Raw genomic sequence first — 23,669 nt, 5'->3', positions numbered from 1 at the left:
ACTATGGTGCCACTTAGCAGTTAGGACTGGCTTTCCTTTCAATCCAGGGTGCAACCTCAGGGATCAACTCAGAAGTGGAGACACCTCACCAGCCGCGACAACACACTTGTTCTCCCAGACTCTCATTTCGGAAAGGCTGTCATTACTCGATAGAGGAAATGATACAGAAAGAGGGCGCCCCCTTGCTGTCATATCACACATCGATCACCCCAATACCCTTTATAATGCCTACATTTGTAACAAGAAAAATTCACACCAAGAAATATGTCAGCTTTTGATAATATGTTGGCTTTTGATGTATCAATATTAATGGACAGACATACAGAATGATCAAGTCAAATCTACAGACAGACTAAAAAAACACAGACAGACCTGCAGGCAATTTATAAACTTATGGATAATCAGATTCACATACTAGTACACACACAACAAGAATAGATAGAATGCCTAAAGTTCTTGCACATATCTAACTTTTTGCTAAGTGCACTAATATTAACTATTCATTTTGTTTTCTGGGTTTTTTTGGTTTTTTTTTTAGTATATGCAACAGTACAAATGTTTTGTTAGAATATGAACTTGATTATTAACAAGTGTGATTCTATAACCAGCACAATTCATTCTTGTTAGTTCTTCCGTCCCCATTTCAGTCTCACCACTGTATGATATACAAAGAATTCATTCTTCTTGAAAAGCTTTTCTTTTTTAAATCTAAAAGAGCAGTTTACAGAGTGTAGAAAATATGAATATATTCTGATATCATACTAATGAAAAAAAACCTTTTAGAATACTTCAGGGGTTTCTTGATTTCTCTATTATTTCAATCTTTAATTTTTACTTTCTATTGAAATAGAATATGAGCAGGAAGAAAAAATCTTAGAATCTGAACCTAGAAAGGAAAATAAGAGCTCATTATAGAATAAGACTGCCATAAAGATTGTATACATATCACATCAAGTTGTGGAAATTCTGGAAAGGGTGTGTAAAATTGATAGGATGATATTCTTACAAATACTTTAGGAGAAAATGTATGGAAACTCCAGGGTTTCTCTTCTGTTACAATTCTAAACTGTTCCAATGTTTGGGTTGAAACATATAATGTGCCATTATTTCGAAGCATGGATTGTGCAGATGAAATTTAGTGGACATTGGGTAAGGCTGCCAGAAAAAAAAAAAATCTGGCATAAACATTGAACAGGAGTTTCAGTAAAGAAAAGGGGCTGATTTCTACATCCACATTAATGGAAATGAAAACAATTATTCTAGACTAATCAAATCATTTAAAAACTGCAGCATTGGATGCAAGCATAACACACATGTATGTAAATGAGTCCCATAAACTGTTCAGACATGAACGTAACAGTACAAAGAGCTTTACCCATAACAAGCAATTTTACTTGTGGATCAAAAGACGATAATCAATCACTTTGTACTGATTTTGTTTTTGTGTTTTTTTTTCACACTCATTCCTATAATCTAGCAAGATGTTCAGGCTGAGACAATAGTACCACCTGTTTAAATATCTTTTCAATTGCAATACATCTAATGCAGCAACTTAAAATGATATTACTGTCACAATAGCAAGTACAGAGGAGCATTTGAGCTGATCCCTGACACAGACAAATCACCCCTGCCTGGCTTACAGATGCACAGCATCTCTCATTGGACAAAAGCTTGTCCACATGCAGCCAATCAGGCGGGGGCAAATAAGCGGACTACTCCACTCCCATGGGGGAACAACAGGAAATCTCTGCCACAACTCTGGCAGGAAAGAACAATTTCGCAGACTAACGTCACAAACTGTGTGCGGCAACTTGCATGTCCAATCATCTTTTCTCGCTCCTTCTGAGGGAACCCAGCCCTCTCGCCTCCTGACGACCATTACATGAGAACTAATTGTAGCTCAACTTTTCCCCCCCCTCCCGTTTGTTTCCCCCTCTCTGCTCATAGATAATAATGATACTATACATGTGTTATGGCTGCCACACCCTTGCCTCATAGTGTGAGGGCAACATTTGTTTTTGTCACTCCTAATGTCCAGCCCAAAAAACTTGGGGGGGGGGGGGGGGCTGCAGTCCTGAGGTGAATTGGGATGTGGAACCTATGAGATCATCACTCTTTTTTCATTGTGTTTTTGTCATTTTTGTTGTGTTTTTGCTAGGGTTCCTTTTTTTCTAGAGCATTTCTTCCCCCTCACCCAACTTTAGGGTAAGCGTCCATCTGGGAGGGTGCGGGGAAATTTCGTGAATGAGCGGAACATGAGTAACTGGAAGGCTTTCTGGCACAGCGCGGTGCAGGATACCGATAAGCCACACCGCTGATCACAGAAACTCACAAAAGGGAAGGAAAAATCTTGGGTAAACCCGTAATCAGCCACATCCAATATCTGAATGAGAGGACCCCAACAATCACCGACCACTGTTTCGATGCGATTTCGTTTTGTTTGCAGTGCAACAAAACAGCGTCGTGGTTAAATATATATGTCCCATATAATCGAGCGTGAGGAAACGAGAGTTAAGCAAGCAAACGTAGAGAGAGTTAAAACAGGGAAATTGCCTCAAATTTATCCTAGTTACAATGACATTGGTCAAGTATTGACTCACTGCCAGTTTATTCTCTGATATTCTTGAAACACTTTTTGATAAATTGCATTCACCCCCTAAACCACAAAAGAGGTATGCCTCCAACCAACCCCATCCCTGGCACAAACAAAAGAAGAAATCTCCTGACAATACAATAACATGCAAAATCATTTTCTCAGTTTTTTTTTTTTTTCTTGATGTGCAATGCATATAAGAGTTTAAAACAGATAAATACCACTTTTAAATTCTTTAAAGTAAGTAATCATGAAATGTAAAAGAAAAATTGAATGATACACTAGAGTTGCATAACAAAAACAAAAAGACTTTATTAGAATTATCACAAAAATTGTAATAATTTTCTTTGTTTTTCAGCAGCTTCAATCACAAATATCTCACATAGATAAAAATGAATCTGTTTTCTTTTTCTTTTATAATCTTCATATTATGACTGCGTATAAAAGTTTCAAAACCTCGATGAATTCCTTCCTTTTTGTTCGGGGAGGGGTGGGAACTTTCCTATAACTCTCTGTCTTCACCTCACCTTAAAGGCATAATTTACCTTTTGCAGATGAAACAAAAACCCAGCTTTGCTGCTTCAAAATAGTTCTTAAATGTGCATAAGGGAAAGAAACAACCAATGTAAAAATTTGAAGCAGTATAATCAATGTTACGTACTGTTAGATATACGAAATGTGATCAATAGTTCTAATAAAATTGTTTCTAGACTAAACCGTCTACAGTTATGGTTTAATGAGAAACACGGGGATATCTCCCTATATTTTAGGTTTTATTGCAAAATTTTTATATCATAGGATGTTTTGTGATACAACTGACCTACATATATGCATCAAATGTGATAATTTGAAAATTTTTAAAATCACTGTTCCCAAAGGTAAACTGTACCTTTAAAATTCTTGCGCACACAGTTGGCTTTAATGGAATGAACATCTTGACAGAAGGAGTGAGATAAAGAAAGGGAGGGGAGAGGAGGGGGGGGGGGGGGGGAGGGTTAGGAGGTGATGGGGGAAAAACCCAAGGTGAGTAGCTCCATCTCTCATCAGCCTCTACCCAGCTTTCTCTGCCTGTCCGTTGATTAGTGTAAAGGAAAGAGATAGGTCAAAACAGGTCTTTCACCCCGTGGGCTAATGGACAATTAATTCAAATAGGAAGGGAGAGCAATACTTTGGCAATGGCCCTTTCTTTTCCTTTTTCTTTCTCCCTACATTCCTGTCTCTCTCTCTCTCTCTCTCCCTCCTTCCCTCGCTCTCTCCCTCTCTTTCTCTGTTATCCCATTATGGTTTGAAGTCCCTAATACCGAGTGGTCACATATTTGTCACCTACTGCAAAACCAGAAATTTTTTGCGAGCCTGAAACTTTTGCAAATTTTGCAAGGAGGCCAAGATTTGCAAGAGTAAATTCTGCTAGACAAAGTTTTTGTCTATACAAAGTAGTATACAAGTAATTTTTTCTTGATTGGCAATTCGCAAAAGTTTCATGTAGCGAAAAAGGCCGTCAGCTCCAATTCATGAAAATTTCATTCCATGAATGTCTCTGGTTTCACAATGATTGTAGCAAATGTTAAAGATGGACTCACATGAATGGAGTTCTAAGTATCCTACTAGTTATAGGCCATGATATAGGCATACTTGAAAACCCAGTTATCAACTAACATTTTTTTTATCTACATGTATTTCTTTGTTTTATCATCACTAGATTTGTTGTTTCATTTTGCTTTTTAACTGCATTTGCATTCAAAACAATATGAAATGCATATGAAATGTAAGAATCTACAACTTTCATATTCAGTATCATTGTTCTTAATCATCAGTACCCATCAACTAAAATCATTATACAACAACAACAAAACCAAAGAGATAACAACAAAACCAAAGAGATATCTGAAATTTCACAGTGCTAAAGGAATAGCACTGGCACTGGTACAATTTAGGTTGTTCGAGATAAACATGTCCGTTCTCCGTATAACTTCACGCCTATAAATTCGGGAACCTACAGTTTTTACAAGCATCATTGCTTTTATGTAGGCCCCATCATATTTCTGACATTGATTTGTGATATCCTCAGATGATAATGACCATTTATATTTGTGTGTAATGTTTGTTTGTCTTTTTTTTTAAACATAAGATATGGTTGTATATATTTTGTACTTTTGTTTTATTGTCAATCATTTTGTAATCCCATCACTGAGAAAGTGGAAATATGAAATAAACTTGAAACTTGAATATGTTTTGGCAACAGAAGTTATGACATGGAGAAAATTGCTGTAATTACATGAAGAAGACAAATCTGACATCCTTGACTATATGTACAATATGTAAGTGTGTATATCTCACATTTTATTACATCCATATGATTAGATTTTGATTTTATTTGTGTGGGTTTCCTGGTAACAGATTATCTAATACCTCTTTACTGCTTTGGATTTTAGCAAATGTTCCGACATAGGATTTTAGAATGAACAGAATGTTTCAGTTCTTCACATGGCTGTATCAATAGCTCTTAAAAAATCTATATCAAATGGTAGCACATTTAACAGGGTTAAATCATATAATCAAGATGGATTCAATAATTTCCTGGGTAGATGCACTGAGATTTATCTCAATCCATGACAGTCAAAGTTAAGACTTTGTCGCTATATGCCAGCTACAAAGAAACCCCAAGATGTACTATTTTGAAAGAAGAAAAGTAGTTCTTGCCCCCTTTTCATATGTAAGCATTGATCATCCATTGTAGAGGCATAAAAAAAGTGATGCAGAAGAAAAGCTTGGGGAGGAAGATTAGTTGCCATGGTGATTGATAATCAGGCGTGAAAGCCATGGCCCAGTTTCTTATCCCAGTAAAGGAAGGCGGTATATGCTTGACTTGCTCCGGTGGATCAGTTTCTGAACCTCCTCTAGATGTGGCAGACACAATCGTATCCAAGAAAGACACCACTTCCTCCCCCTCTCTCTCTACATTTCCTCCTTTCTTTTGCTCCATTTTCCGTCTCTCTGTCTATCTATCTATCCATCTGTCTGTCTATCTATCTACTGTATCTGTCTCTCTGTTTGTCTATCTATCTATCCATCCATCTATCTATCTATCTGTCTGTCTATCTATCTATCCATCCATCTATCTATCTACCTGTCTCTGTTTGTCTATCTATCTATCCATCCATCTTTCTATCTATCTGTCTGTCTGTCTATATATCTGTCTGTCTATCTGTCTGTCTGTCTATCTATCTATCTATCCATCCATCTATCTATCTACCTGTCTCTGTTTGTCTATCTATCTATCCATCCATCTTTCAATCTATCTGTCTGTCTATCTGTCTGTCTATCTGTCTGTCTACCTATCTATCTGTCTATCTATCTATCTGTCTATCAATTTTTCTATCTGTCTATCTAAGAAATATGGTATTGAAGTGGGAGTTGTGCATCTACTTGAATTAGATTGAATTTGAATTTGAAAAATTATTCATTTTATGTGACTGCTGAGGAAGCAATAAATGCTCCTAAGCAAGAGTACTGGGCCCTGTTTCATAAAGTTGTTTGCAAAGTTACGCATGACTTAACGAATGACTGGAATATGAAGTGGCAATATGTGTGCCCATTTTTTCCCCTTATGTTTTAACAAAGTATGACTGTATGTCAATATTTCATCTACACTTGGGCAACAATACACTTTCAACTAAAAATGTGTGTTAAGATATAATAATAATCATTATCATCTGCAAATTTCAACTTTGGCTATTGAAATTAACATTGATTAGGAGACCCACATGGCCTGCCATATTTAAGTCATCTGTAAAGTTGTGTGAACCTTATGAACAGCTTAATGAAACAGGTCCCAGGAGACAGACAGGGTTTAGTCCTTTATAAAGGACTATGCAATGAGGATAACATCCCTTGCCTGTGGGAATGCCAGGAGCTGCTGCTACAGGGAATTGAACCAGAGATTTGTAGTCTCATAGTCTGTGGTTCACTGGTCTACAACAGGGCTGCTGACCTTGATTACAAGACTAAAAAATACTGATGCCAAATAAAAAAAAAAACAAACCAAACAAACAAACAAACAAACAACAACAACATAGTTCAATGGCTAAAATCATGATGGTTTTAAAAATTAAGTACTAGTATATACACGGTACATATAAACCATGCCAAATCACATTAGGAAAAAAGTTTTTTATTAATAAAAGATAATGAAAATGAAACATACTAAACACACTAAAAACATTTTATTTTGCAGCTCTGCTTGCTCAATCAAGTATTTCAGGTCTCAATTTGAGCCCATGCACACAACTGCACAAGGGAAACAACCTATCCTGCAATAAGATTAAGATATATCTGTGGGGAATAGTAATATACATTATATTTTCTTATCTAGGTCGAGGACCAATTTTGTTCAATACTTTACAAGAAGAGGGCCAGTAACCAAACATGTACAGAAAAAAACTCTTCGACCTGTATAAAACCTCTACAAATTCACACTAGTAAAAAAAATATAAATATGATACTAATCATCATTATCAGAGATTTCAATACAAGGGAGATTTTGTGTCAGTTGTCCCAACACGTTTCTCATCACAAGATCAGAAACAGTATCAGCTCAATCCACATCTACGGCAAAAACCCACATTGGTTAGGCTGTGCAGCTCTATCCTTGCCACTGTGAGCTGGTCGACTATCAAGGGCTGGAGATAGAACTGGGACAAGAGATATTGAGATAGACCGTTGCTGGGTCCTGGCAAGCAAGCGTTTAAATTTACCAACACCAGATCAGGATGCGATTGACGTCATCTGCGGAGTCATCTCAACTTTTCCTCGGTCAGAGTGATATTTACAAGAATTTGATCAAATCCACATAATCTTTCTGGAATAATCCCCATTCTAATCATATGATCAGTTGCCCAAGGTTCTTTTGTTTGTTGCAGCAAGTTTTGTATAACTTCATAAAAGTCATACCTCCAACTAGGGCAAGCAATCATACAATTCCAAAGAAAGGTATAAGAAGCTAATTCTAGCACTTTGTTTTCTGCAAATAGATACAATTCCAAACAAAACAGAGTTAAAGCTACAATGATGCTATCAAAGGGTGATGTGAATACATTCTTCATCACTTGAAAAGTTTAGTGTGTGATAATTCAATGTCCATTTAACTTGATAATCCTAACTGCAAACACTACGTAAGAAGGTGGGTGTCGCATAAATCCACATAATCATCTAGGAGCATATTATGTCATTCCTTTATCAATTTCACATGAACGTGACTCAAAACAAGAAGCTGATTTATGTGCAAGGACGGGAAGGGGGGGTTGAATTTTTGTCATGTGACTGCATTCAAAGCTGTTTATCTGCAGATGATCAACAACAAAAATCGTGCAGAAAATCTCATATCCTCTCTCCCATAAAGAGAAAAGGAGGGAGAAAAATAATCACCTGAGGGCGCAAAGGTGCATGCAAGGCACCCGTACACCGTCACAGGATCGCGTAAATACCGACCTGGACTTGGTAGCTTCCTATCTTAGGCCCCCAAGGCGCAGTTCAAGGGAGCCGAGGTTTTGCACTAATTAGACGACTCATTTGTGTGGGCCAGCGTCTTATGATTTAAGGGGTTTGAGGGAACTTTTAAAGGGGATATGAGAGGGGGGGGGGAATTCTTTCTTCGGTCAAGACTGACCCATTTCAGTTTTAATCCCTATGATTTATCATTCACAGCAGCCCAGACAATGGGCTAAAGAACCCTTAGTGTGTATTTTTAGCTGAACATCACCATTGTATATATAATCTTCATGATTTATGGGTTGAAAGTGCCACAAAACCACAGTCAATCCTTGGAATTGTACAAGGCACTACAAAAGAACAAAAATGTTTGGTGTTTGCATCATATCGTCGGTTGAGAATGATAAGGGCGTTAAGTTGCCTCTAAACCCATAGTGTTCGGGACAACTTAATGCCCTTGTCATTCTAAACAGACGATATGAAATTACTTAAAAACCACAGATTTGAGTAAATTTTCCGCAAGGATTTTTCTTCAGATCTTTCATGTAGGAGCCATTATCAGACAGGCTAATTCTATCAAAGTTGTTACATAACAATTCTGGATCTTCCGGAATCTTCTTTGACGCAGAGAAGACTTAAACATACAAAATTTTGATCATTGATGTTAACCCCCTAATTGCTCCGACCCTGTGAGCTCACAGCCCCCAGCTGTGCTGGAGGAAGGCACATTACTAATGAGTAGCTTTGATGATGACGACGGGTTTCATACTGACCAAAGAACTCATTTGCAAATGAATTTGGAAATAAGTTTTATGCTGACAGCATCTTTTTTTCTGAGTCTGAAAGAAAATTTGAATTGTATTCTATCAGCCAGTTGAGGTCCGAAGTGTTTTGCAATATAATTGCAAAAACTCAAACAGCAGCAGCACTATTTAGTTTCAGTAACAATGTGTCAACGATGCTGTGCCAGTGCACAGCACATGCTGTATTTGATCAAACACAAAAGACATGGTATGCAATCTTTATCTCAAAACTAAGATAGCTTTGTAGATTTTCTTACCAACTGTCACATCTTGGGAAAAGAAATATCAAAGTTGTAAGCTTTCAAAATGCATTTCTATTGTGAAGTGACAATGTTTAAGTCATGACAGGTGGAAAATTAGATTAGATTACTGCATAATACGCTCTGCCCGTGCCTGCTGCACAGTAAATATATATTACCAGCAGTGCACAAGTGAACTCGATCCATAGTGTAACCACGCTACTGCACCTCCACATGTTGCACATGGGTGCATAAGATTACCTCATATTTTTGCACGTAGCATACAGCCAGTGTTTACTGATGCGACAACTAGCAACTAAATGTTTACATTTATATGCCATCCATGGAATTGTACCTGATTCTTGGTGTTTGTTTCAGTCTGAACAGTTTGACCTCAAAGGCATGATTGAGGAGAAGTTAAAGGAGAAGTTCACCTTCATTAACATAAGGATTGAGAGAATGCAGCAATATTAGTAAAACACATCAGTGAAAGTTTGAGGAAAATCGGACAATCCGTTCAAAAGTTATGAATTTTTGAAGTTTTTGTGCAGTCACCACTGGATGAGAAGACTACTGCAGTGTATGATGTCACATGTGTACAACAATATAAGGAAAATATAAAGAGAATTTCACAAAATTTCATCTTTTGAAAAAAGTACACATTCCCTTGACTAGTTACTGACATATGTTACGGGTAATATTATTCCCATTGCCTTTAGAAAGAGGCAAGTCAAGTGCTCTTTTGTTATGCGAAAAAAAAGTGAAAATATGTTGAATTTTCTTTACATTTTCTTAATATACTGTTGTACTCATATGACATCACGAGCCTTAGTAGTCTCCTAATCCAGCGGTTCCAACACAAAAATTTTAAAAATTCATAACTTTTGCATCGATTGTCCAATTTTCCTCAAACTTTCACTGAAGTGTTCTACTAATATTGTTGCATTCTCTCAAACCTTATGTTTATGAAGGTGAACTTGTCCTTTAAGCTTGACCTTGTATTCACTTCCACTTCAGAGGCTTGTCAGTGTCTGAATACTTTGTAAATCTAAACGTGATTAGCCACATAGTACAGAAACGTGATTGCAAACAAGAAATCATTTCAGTCTGAAACCCCTCGGTAATATCATGCGAGTTCAACAAACCTACTGATGTGTTAAATAACAATAGATACTGTGATATAACACACATTGGAATGAGGATGATATAATCCCTATTTACCAAGAGTTAATTTCTGGGATGAAAAAGCATGTCATCAGATATGGCCATCAGTGAACCAACCTCAGCTACAGTTGAGATGATCCTGGTTTTGTAATGTACCGAACTGATATGGTAAGCACCAACATTTTTTACGACAAAGATGTTTTATGGATGAGGAGATTAAATAACATTTTCTTGACTTGTTAATCTAACAACTGACATGTAGCAGACATCCAAAACCATCCAATCTTAGAGATTTTGTTTCCCCTGCAAATTCAATTTCTTCCACCATTCATTCAAACAAATACAAAATTGTTGAATCTATTCAGCCCTAGTTAATTAAAAAATTCCCCCATTCTGCCCTGCAAATCCCTTACACCAGGAACATGCAGTTTCACATTTGTTCATATTTTTATGTGAATTGCCACAAACGTTTGTAGCTGAAGCTGATAGGATTACACAACGCCAAGCTGGCGCAGACATACTTATCTCAGCTATCACTCGTTTCAATAAATGAATAATGTCTGTACATTTCATCAATGCATTGGTAACTCTGCATTGAAGTGATTCTGGTGAAAACACAGTACCGCACTGCGGATAAGCCTTTACATAAAGTGGTATGCATTAAAGAAGCATTTTGTGCCACACAATGTAAAGTAGGTGGCGGAGTGTTCACATGTTAAATTCACCAGTCAGCAGCAATTCATCATAAAAATGAGAAGTTATTCTGTCTGTGTCTCTGATAAAGGGAAGTTGTGGGGTTCACTTTTGAGAATTGAGTGCAGTTGTGTTTCCTCTTGCTGTTAAATTAACTGTTGTATATAAAGTAAGATTGCAAGTTCAATCTGTAAGATAATAGAAATGCCTACATTGGTTCTTATTCAAGTATGGCTCCTTCTTTTTCACTTAGTCTCTCATAGCAAACATCATCACATATGGGTACCTCTTTCATATGAAGTAACTGCAAAAGGGGAAAAAAGCAATCTAAAATTATATGCATCTTGATTTTTTACACATATATTATGTTCAACATCCAATCCAGTGATGTTCTTTTGCTGCTTTATGTCACATGGAACTTACTACCCTTCAAAAGGCCACAAGTTTCTTATCTGTCCATCCTACCCCTGGCAGAAGGATGTTTGCTTGAACTATGACCCCCTCTTCCCAAACACACTCTAGTTTGCACTGACACCTTTGGCAAATATTCATTTTCAAATAGCTTCATGTAATATTGACCATATCAAACGAAATCATTTTTGAAAAATGGTGATGGATTTACAAAAGTATTTACTTTGAATATTTTGGACTTGCATTGTCTGTCAAAATTTGAGTTAGTTCACCCTTGCTGCCTACACTTGCAGCAGTAAAGAATTTATGGCCAAATTTTCATTGAGAACACCAAAACATAGTAAGCCAAGAGACTACAAACATCTATCTTTGTGACAGTCTTCCCCCTCATTCTCAGCCATATATTTGTACTTACGTCAGAGCACTTATTATCTGGTTTATCATGATACTTATTTTGCTCCTTTCCTGGCTAGAATTTCAAAGAACAAATTTTGCCAAAGAAAACTGACTGAGATCCCACCTAAAATCTACAAAGTATCTCTTCTCTAAAAAAAAACTTTGGCTGGAGCAAAATTAGGCAAGCACAAAATGACATTGCAAGAAAGCGGGATGAAAAAAAAAATGGCTGCCAAGATTTCCTCTGACTTTGAACATTCATCTCCCATGCACTTACGGAGGGGAGGGGGATGTATTAAAGGTCCTGTTTATTTTTGGGAGCAGTGATTTAAAAAATGATCAAGATATCACATTTGATGCATATGTGTAGGTCTGTTGTATCACAAAACATCCTACCATATCAAATTTTCCCAATAAAGCCTAAAATATAAGGAGATATCACTATTATTTTTCAATAAACCACAATTGTAGACAGTTTGCAACTGATTGACAAATTGCCCCACATCGACGTAAATAAGCACTGAATTGATCAGTGTTTTAGTAGTAGCCATGACAAAAAATCATGGGCGTACATACTCGAGCAGGATTCGAACCTACGACCTCCTGATCACCGGACAGGCGTCATCTCCACTAGACCACCGAGCTTTCGCCCGACAGCAAGTTTTGGTTCTAATCCTTATAGCATGCAGCGGGTACTGCTTTGTTATTCAAATTCATGAAATTCTTCCGTCGAGATGTTTTCATTGCAACTGATTGACAAATTGCCCCACATCGACGTAAATAAGCACTGAGTATGTACGCCCATGATTTTTTATCATGGCTACTACTAAAACACTGATCAATTCAGTGCTTATTTACGTCGATGTGGGGCAATTTGTCAATCAGTTGCAATGAAAACATCTCGACGGAAGAATTTCATGAATTTGAATGTAGACAGTTTAGTCTGGAAACATTTTTATCATACCTATTGTTCATATTTTGTGTATTTAACAATACTTAACATCAATTACACATATTCAATTTTTTACAGTGGTTGTTTCTATCCCTAACTCACATTTTAGAAGTATTTTAGAGTGCTATTGCTAGGTTTTTGCTTCATCTGCAAATGGTAAATTATGCCTTTAAACATTATGCATGTGGCAAAGTCTGGGATTGTAGAGAAAGAAGCTGCTGCAGTATACAGGCAGACAAGGAGAGATTTGCAGAGTTTAGAATCTCACATTTCAGTGAAACAAGATATGGTATTAGCTCTGGGCTTGCCCCAGCCATCCTGAACACAGTTCCACGTCTGATTGGATTTCCTTTCTACGTCTCCTTGCATCGAAAACTTTTGATATCTCCAACAAGCTCTCTATTTTCTGACAGAATTCTATGAATTGTCATCTTTTGAAGAGGGTGGGGGAACTTAGGGGTAAGAAATTTCATAAACCTGCATTGTCATGTCTGGCTATTTCAAAAGAAGAGCAAAGTGCATCAGGCCTCGAATTAACCGACGGCCACCGACGGCCATGGCCGTCGGTGCCCCTCTCGTTGGCCGCAATGCCTTTGGTTTTTTGATCAAAGTTACGGCCAAAAAAAATGTGCCCTTTTTCTTGGGGCCGTGGTGCCCTTTTAGAATGAAAGTTATTATTTATGACGTATGATATGCCCTTTCTCAAAGTCTCTTTAATAAGCTTGAGCAACTTTCCTGATCTCAAATATCATACCTTCAGTTCACTCGCGTCCTGATATATCTGATTCAAACTCTTATCTTTCCGTGATACGAAACGACGTGTACGTACATCCCCCATGTATGCCCGACCGGCTTTTACCGTCCCAACTGCCTCCGCAGCGCAGCGGCCGCGAGTATGTACTAGCTAGGCAGCGCATATTCAGATAGAGTAGTGAACACCAAGTTCACCAAGAAAAAAGAAAAATCCCACGATGCCAAGATGTGCCAGACTGGGGAATGGGGAGGGGTGGAGAGAGAGAGACCAATCAACAGAAGAAACCGCGCGTACTGGCGCATTCTTGGAGGTCATGAACTGTCTGTCACAGACTAATCATAGCAATCTACACGCGCACGCAAATTCCTTTGCCTTGTGGTTTTGCCAGCCAGCTGTCGGAATGTGCTTTGAAGTTTCATGGCAGCCTAGCTGGCCTGAAAGGGTGTCGAGTTTCAATCAATACCTACTGTTGTTTTATTCCTGTTTTAAAAAAATGTCGTTTCACCTGATAGAAAGGCGGAGATCGGGAATGTGTTACAGCTGTATAGGGAAGAGGTTTTTGTTGTGTGTGTGAGTGTGTGTGTGTGTGTGTGTTGTTTGTTTTTCTTGGTTTGTTTTTCTTCTTTCATTTTTCATAAACACCAAACATGCCCTTTCCAATGTGGCCTTGGTGCCCCTCTGACTGACTTAAGTGCCCTGGCCTCTTGGAAAAAGTGCCCTTTTCTAAATGGCCGTGCCCCTCCAAAATCCTATTTCGAGGCCTGGTGCATATTTAAAGTAAAAGTCAAGGGGGGGGGGGAATGGACAAAGAGGAGCGGGAGGAGGAGCAGGAGGAGGAGGAGGAGGAGGAGGAGGAGGGGAGGAGAAGGGGAGGGGTGGGATTGAGATGGAGAAGGGTGGAAAGGGGGGAGGGAAAGAATGAAATTGTGGTCAAGGATTCTGAGGGCAACATCCTCAGTTCATGTTTAAGAGCCCCAAAAGATTTATTACCCACAACCCACGTGGAATGGGGACTGGCTGGCCAGATCTGTCAGGTTTGGTTAGACACAAAAAGTTAATGGAGCTGTCAAAACTGCGCTTCTGTCTTCCTTCTTTATTCAAAGCTTATGTCTGCACTGCTGGAGTGTTAAAGGTCAAATAAAATCTCAAAAACACAACTTCGTATAGCCAGATCTTTGAAACGTCACAACAATCTAACTATGGAGGTCATGTCACGATAGAAATTAATGATGATAATAATGATGACGATGATGAGGACGATGATAATAATGATAATAATAATAATAATAATAATAATAATAATAATAATAATAATAATAATAATAATAATGATAATGATGACGATGATAATAATGATAATAATAATAATAATAATAACAATAATAATGATAATACTAATAATAATGACAATAATAATAATAATAATAATAATAATAATAATAATGATAATAATAATTATAATCATCATCATCATGGAATAACACATATCAATAGTTTATAATAAAGGTTTCAAAATTTCTCCCTTCTTCAACCTATATGGGAACGAGATAAAACTAGCTTGCTCCATGCTGAGCCAACATCTTCTGATAAAAGTTTGTGAGCATTTAGAAAGGCTTGTCACATCAAGTGGTAACAACTTCCATGTTACGCTACCGATATATATTACATAATGTGACTGACATCACAGTTGATGGGATGAAATGGCTCAAAACCATGCACAATCAGCGGAATGAAACCCATTTTTAAACAATAACATTATTGCACACCATTCACTTAGTCATTGATATCCAACAGTGTTGCTTCTCATAAAAACCTTATGAATCTTGAATGATATTAACTTTGCTATGCATCTATATTTTAATAAAATGGGCTTTAGAATCTCTGTAATCTGACTGGCCGATTATCATGCACTGATTTTAACTGATCCACACTGAGCCATACATCTGGTAAAATCTGAACGCAAGGCTCAAGCCTTGTACATAGAGTGTTGTAGGTGTACTGGACGCATGATGAGGAAAAAAGTTGAATTTCATGAATTTACGGGACCATTGATGCACAGGTCTATTTTATGGATCGGTGAGAATTGGATGCTCTTGTTTAACTTTGGAAACAGTCTAAAATCCACTTGCTGGGCTCATGGGTTTAAGCAATTCCAAAGTTCAACTCCCAATTCTCACTAATTAACTCTGTCCTGTGCATCATTTGTATAATGACAATACAGGTGACAAGTAAGAGTGAAAGCATTACAAAATCATGAAATACTAATTTTCAGATTTTGGTAATTCAAACTTCTTACAAAAGAAGACTCCAATAACACATATGCTATCCACCTCCATGTCTAAAAACCTATTTCAGAAACAGAATGTTGGCTACCCAGGAAAAAAAAATTTCAAGATATCAAGTGAGTATGAGATTATGCATGTAAACATGACTTATCGATATTTAAAGAATAAAATACTGGTTCCAAATTCACGAAGGTCATAAAATTTCAAATTATAAAACAATTTGAAACTTTTACATTTGGCTTCTAAGTAGCAAAAAATAATACTTTAGATTCTGAATCAAACTTGTTAATTAAAAGTAACATGTTAGTTCATGCTTCATGACAGCTAATAAATTTTGAATAACAAAACAATTTGAAACTTTTGAATTCAGCCTATAAATAGCACAGATGTGAAACTTAAGATTTTGAACATGATTTTTTAATTTTCCAGCCAATATATCTGATTTGCAGTCTTGCTGGCTTCAATATCTGAAACTCCAGTATGATAACATGCCGCTATGTTTCTCCAGATATAAATGAAAAATGAATGAATGAATGAATAAATAAATGAATAAATAAAATAAATGAATAAATAAATGAATAGATAGATAAATAAATAAATTCATCTATATATGATTATAACTACACTAAACAAACATTCATAAAAATAAAAACAAAAAATCAGTGCATCCTTGGATATCCTCTGGTTATCTTCATGCTACATCCGTTTTCCCTTATCTTCCAAACACCTTGAAGCATTTCCACGAGTGTTTCGAATCTGCTGAATGAGGAAGTGGCTAACTGTTTTGCATCACGGATATATTGAGTTTGTACACAAACATAACAAATATATACTGATGATCTAATTGAACATTTCATTTCATTTCATTTCAATTTCATCTTAGGCAAGATTTTGCCGAGTGTTACGTAACTGTAACAGTTACATTTCACAGAACAGAGCTCGATGCTCTCTGGAGACTCAGTTTTCTGATTTTATGAGGTCACGAGGGAAAATGGAGAGAAAATAAACAGAAAAAGGACATAAATAACACGAAGAGAGCTAGGAATATCAACTACTGACATAAAGAAGCAATACACGACAAAGAAAGAGATAGAAAGCTGTTATGGAGAGAGTATAATACACAACGAGCAGAGACAATGTCCAAAAAGTACAATTATTGCATAACAAAATGAAAGCCAGAAGACAGAGAAATGGGAAAGGAAACACATAAATCTTAATAAAAGTAAAGACAGAGATGTTTTAAAGAAATAATGACCATCAAATGAATGGAAAAAATACAAGAAAGAAAAAGAGAGAGAGAGATAAAGTAGTAATGAGAGACGGACAGAGCGGGATTATGGGGGAAATTAGAGCACGGAGCCGGGCAACATTAACTTTCGGACTAATGAGGAAGTTGTAGCCAGGGGCTGGCATGGCATTAATGTGGGCTAATTGTGGGCAGAGACGGGGAGAGATTCGACGACGAGTGATACGAGATGCTTCCCATGAAGCTATCCTTTCCTGGATTATCTTGTCGGAGACTGGGGCGCTGCAGAATTTAGACCTTACTCACATTTGTCTCTGATGTTCTCCTCTGCTCTTTCCTTCCAAAATGAAACAGAGGAGTAAAAAAGGGGTATTAGGAAGTTTGTTTGGGGCTTTTTTTTTACCCCATCAAATTCCTGTCATAGAGTGTTAGCTAATTTGACTTCTTTCCTGAATTGGCGGGTACAATGTCATCGCTCCTAAAATGAAATTAAGCTACAAGTGTGCCTCAGGACAGAGTCTTAAATCACTTTGCATAAACATTTTCATGAGAGGACCACTCAACAGGTGAAGTGCTACACACCGGCTATATGTCTCTTTTATGACATGTATCACTCCGTCGGATGTAAATCATACTCGCATCATGATGCAAGACTATTTAAGCATTTTCCTGGTATACATACAATGGTAGTATTCACAGCTGCCAGGCTGTTTTGAGGGATGGTGCACTCAAGAAAAGGGGAAACTGGTTTTCATCCTTTCACTGTGCTCATGGTTGCAGTCTAATGAATGTGTGAATTGAGAGCCAGGTGGGTATGTTACTTATGAATTAACAATAATTTCTTTGGAAGATGTGACATGGCAATTGAGGGAATACAGCAAGAGGAAGACAAGAAAAAGAAGAGGATATCACGAGATAATGATGATGATGATTGATAAGAAGAAAAGGAAGAAGACAACACAGGAGCACGAGAAGAAAAAAACAGAGAAGGATAGAAGGAAGCTGATGTGGAAAAAGAAAAGAAGTGGAAGAAAAGATAAAGAATGGTAAGAGAAATGGGAAAAGAAGAAGACATCAAACGCAAGCTCATTATCAGTCTGGAAGGATTCTGGTGGCACGATCTTGAGATGCAAGAAAAATACCTGACAACTCCGCTTCGCGCTAAAACCCTTCTCCCCAAAAATAGCTGGGCGGATTGTGTTTGTCTTCGCAGACAAATTCCTGTGACTAGAATCGATGACAGAGGGTGATCACTCACTTTCCTACACAAACCGATGTCATTAATTAGTACTCTCAATCCGCAGCTTGGCTGAATTTGCTGACTTAACCGTCAATGACAGACACCGTACATGAATCCCAAACCTTTCAAAAACACCATTTGGAATGACGATGTAATTTTTTTTTCAGCATCTGCTTTTAAAGGAGCATATCATGTCTTACTATGGAAGTCAAAGATTGTGCTTCAATGATGAAATTAAATTCAAGTTTACAGAGAAAGAGAGAAGACATTTTTCTGGTACACAACTAGCTGTCAATTCTGGAGATCAAATGCCATATATTTACTCTTCCTATTTTTGCTAATTCGGCCCAGTCTGTGAAAGATTGTTCAACAGCTGACCCGAGCATATCGACTCTCTCAAGAACCGATATAAAGCAAATACCAGGTTATGCAATAAAATCAACTTAACACACAATTTCATTAATTTGAATTACCAGGTTAGGTTAGCATTTTTTTACTGTGTTTGTTTGATTATTACAATCATTCATGATTATGGTTATTATTATCATTGGTACAATTCTTTATCATCATCATATTCATATCTTTAATATTACCAATATTGTTGACATTATTATCTATATCATCATCATCATCATCATCATCATCATCATCATCATCATTATTATTATTATCATTATCATAATCATCGTTAATATCATTCCTTCATGATCAATCATGAAGTAATAGTGAATATCATTTTATATTGAGAGTATTACTGCACCTACAAACATCGTTTGTACGTGTAGGCCCTATATGCATGTGTTAAACACCAGTGCCATGGTAGTGAAATGATTTTCAGTTCACATAAATTTTGCCTTTGTATACAAAGGCATTTTGCTTTTACATATTAATGTATCAAGTGAAAATATTGAAAAATAAATATACGTAATTTATGGTATGTCATCACTTTGGCTGCAAAAGAGTGAACAACTTTGTGGCAACTTTGTCCAACATCTTCCAATGGCTTGAAAGCATCTCTTACCACACACGTCTGTGGGTGACCAAAGGCAATTAATAACATGAAGAATATCTACATCAACACCTCCCCAACACGCAGAGATAGAATGAGATGGGGGGCGGGTGACGGACGCAAGAAGTCAGTGACACGGAGGTTACGGTTTGTCCATAGCGACCCTAACCGCCTCCAGCGATGGAAAAGCTAGTCAAAATCTCGCCCGGGGCAAACCACGCGCTAAAGGACACGCAATGGCCTGAATCCTGCCTGCCGCAAAACTTCCCCTCCTATCCCATGATCCTCTCTGATGACTACCTCTACTTTATTTTCGCCCTCAATATAATCTCTTTTTTAAAAAATCTTTGCGTATGTGTGTAACCTGCATGTGTGTGCATCAATGTGAACATTTACTCATGTCTGTCTCTATTTTGTCTTGTTTCCCTATGTATACATCTCCCTTCTCTTCCCCTCTTTATCTGTCACACACACACACACACACACACACACACACACACACACACACATACTACACACTTAACATTTACATAAACATAGTCTATATTCATATATCTGTGTATCATTTCTTCTCTCTCTCTAAGTTGGTTACAAATGCAGATGAATATATAATTCCTCTTGTACACTTCCATCCCTCCCCTTCTCTTGTTTTATTTCTATTTCTCTCAACACATCTAGTGACTTTATAGTTCTCCTTCTCCCTTTCTCCAAACTCTATTTAAATCACTTTTTAAACATTTCAAATCCTGGTGAGCTTTGTTTTACACGAATACTTCACTTTTACAGTTAATTTTCATTTAATCATAATTCTCGCATGCTTCTTGGAATTTCAGACACATTCATTCTTAATAATCCTTCGATACATCAATCACTAATGTTTACTTCTACTCTGCCCTAAAGAAACCTCTCTGCTCTATTTTTCATGTTAAAAAAAAAAAAAAAATGAGTGAGGGAGGTGCCATGATATACTTGTTTGTCATCAGCATAGATTAGGGAAGATTGTTGGAGAGAAATTGAGCAGAGTTTTGGGAGCAAATATGAGACCCGCGGGTCTGGTAATTAGCTTGTTTGTCGGTGTAGGGCTCTCTTCTCAAGTAGTTGAAAATAACTTGAAATGCTTCCGCTACGGCATTGTTCAAATTTGACAAATAGTCCTAAAGCATTCACGACTTTACGTTCAAATTCTCTAAAATGTTTAGGCAAAGAGCATTAGAGAAATATTTTCACATAGTATGACATGATTAAGATTGCAAATCAAAAGCTTTAATAGAAAATACAGAGCAGTAAGAGCCCTACACACATCTGAAATGTGTATCAAACCTACTCTATGTACATATGCCATCTAAATCATGTCATAAAGAAGGGCTTTAGAAGTTCTTACACCTCAGCTTTTCTACTTTTACCATGCCCAGTGATTCTTGGAACATCACCAGGACACTGTACAGTTCACAGTCTTCATTTCTTAGGGGGGGGGGGGGAGGTGGGTATGGAAGACAGCAGAAAATTTCCAGGAAAAATCTGAAGACCTGGTGGAAGATGACAATGATTCAAATTGACTTGAATTACCAACGAGTTCACATCACATGATACGACCCTGTCCCAGGGCTGACCACTCTGTAATTGGACAGGACGCTGGAGCTCTGCGACAATTAGAGCAAAGTTTGATGCTGCCATCAGTGGACAAGCGAGGGCAGCATAACACCTGTCTGAGTTTCTCTCCAGACTGCCGGTGACTGGGATGGATCCGAAGAAGTGTTGAGATAGGAGTGGATGTAAGGAAGGGCACGGTAATGAAATAGACACTATTCAGGGGACAAAGGGGGTTAACAGCAAATTATAGATGTTCACCTGTTTCACTGGCTCTGTTCTCAAACTTGTTGGTGTCAAAATCAATTTTCTGTTGAATAAGAATCATTACATGCACATCTTGACTCTATTTAAAGTACAATTTTACCCATTCTTGCTTTTGAGTATTCCATACTTCAGCTAACTGTTAGATCACTACTTTGATTTTTTTTTTTTTTTATATATGGAGGTACCTTAAATACATCAGGACTTTTGAATTTACTTGCTTTTTTCTTATTTGCTCTTTTTTCTCTAAATCTATACCCTCTCTGTATGTTCATGATCTACCCTTATTATTACTTACTTATGTACTTTGACATATCCCTTTGATTCACTGTACCACTTTGATAATAATTCTCCTTTTACATGTTTCCTATTTCTTTGATCATGATTACACTGTCTGTAAGTCTGCCTTTAAAAATCATTGAATCAGTCAACATGCTTGTCTGCCATTACGTCTGTCTGTCTCTTACTCTCTGTTTGTCTGTCTGTCTGTGCTCCAAACACTCAGCAACATTAATGGCATACATTTTTCTTTCAGAGCTGCATGTAGAACCTGTAAAATAGGGCATCTACTAAAGCATCTCATGTGCCACATACAGAAAATTGAGGGTGCACGCACATTAATCCTGAGTTAGCACATGGCTGTAAGACTTGTGAATCTAATTATAATGTTTTACTTGCCAGTGACTGGAAATTCTCTATAAGCAGAGCAACTATGAGTAACAAAGTCATGCACAGGGTTAATTCTTTATTCTGCCATTATTTATTTCTTTTTTTCTTGCCCTAGTCCTTTTCAGCTGTCCATTAACTCTAGATATGTCAGTCTGGAGTGGACCATAGTTCCTCCTGACAGGACAAATTGATGACGAATTCTCTCTACGATGGAAGGAGTGGAGTGTGGTTCCGTGGGTGTTCGAGGTACTGATGAGTGACGCCAGGTGGGCTACAGATTCAATTTTTTTTCCTTTAGTTCCTCCTCATGCCATATATAACTGAGTTTCGAAATTTTTCATAAAGCAGCATTAAATACAGCACCGCATTTCTACCAAGACACAGTAACGAAAATGCATTCTTTTCTCTTATCTCTTCAATCTTTTTTTTTTCATTAATTATTCTTGCAATCATTTTACATGATTTTGTCTGATAAGCAATGGAAAAAAAATTGTTTCCAATGGGTTATACCTTGACGCTCAAACACAGGAAGAGTGAGAATTATATATGAGAGACAGAGAAATTGGTAACATCAATGATATTAACACCACTTATAATGTCACTGACAGCAACTGTAACACTGTAAAAGTAGAAACATTTGAAGAGTTTGTTTGCAAAAACCGATAAGTCCATTATATTTGCCAAATGGAGATATTTGCGATTAAAGGTCAAGAAAAATAAAGAGGATAATAAGAAAATTTTTGCTTCTTTTGACCATAACTTCAAAAAAGTACCTTTATATGTAGTGACCAATATATCATTTTAAAGGTATTATTTTGTACTTTATGACAGAGACCGTACTTCAAGATCTTCAAAAATGGACTTATCTGTTTTTGCGAACAAACTCTTCATTTGCAAATTAGAGAGACGGCCTTTAATATTAATGCCATGGAACTTTTTGTGAATTGCCACTGGCATCCAGTGCATTGTGTAGTCAAGCACTTTTGTGTGCATTTTAGGGGAAATGGATGAAGATACTAGAATCCAGAAGACTCGCATGAAAAAAAAAAAGAAGAAGATATCTGTATAGCTTTCAGAGCTTAGACCAGTGTAAATAAGATCATCTCTTTCTGCAACTGGCTCGACTGATGCACGGAGGGAGATATTGTGTGGCAGCAACAATTGGCTGCCGCATGTCTGCAAATGGATGTGGAGAATAGCTGTCTTTAAAGGGTCATAATAAACTCCAGACTTTGTCATTTCCATTGGCAACCTGTTTCTTTACCAATGCAATTGACATTCATGATGCACAAAGATGTCATGCTATGGAAGCAACAGATGACTGCCAAAAGTCTGCATATGGGTGATGAGAACAACTGCCTTTGAACAGCCAGAATATTAGTCCAGACTTTCTCATCACCACTGGCAACCTGTCTCGTTACCATGGCGATGGCAAGTTAAGGATGGTGGCCCTGAGAGGGTGAAGTCTGTTTCCAAGTGACCCAGACCAGAGCTACTCCGCCCAGTTTCCTCCCCCAGCCTAGTATTCACTTCCTGCCATTTTTATTTGTTTGTTTGTTTTAAGTTTACTTTCATATTATACTTTGGCAACCATAAACACAAGTAATGCAACTTCATAAAGAACCAGCAGGCATTTACAAACATGAACAAACTAAACAACCCATACATCTACTACAGACAAGCATGGAAGCGAACAAAAATAATCTTCATTTCCACAGAAGAGAAAAAGAAAACAAGCTAAGTTTTCAGTAGAGATATGATATCAAGAATTCATCGAGCAGATAAGAGATAAACATATGAAATATACCAAGGGATTTTGCAAAAACCCTGTTTATTAGCAAATTTTCCAATAATAAAAAAGAATGGGATTAATCTTA

Source organism: Diadema setosum, chromosome 19 (genome assembly GCF_964275005.1).
Source record: "Diadema setosum chromosome 19, eeDiaSeto1, whole genome shotgun sequence".
Taxonomy (NCBI): Eukaryota; Metazoa; Echinodermata; class Echinoidea; order Diadematoida; family Diadematidae; genus Diadema; species Diadema setosum.
The sequence above is the reverse complement of the archived record's forward strand: the minus strand, read 5'-3'. Positions refer to the sequence as shown.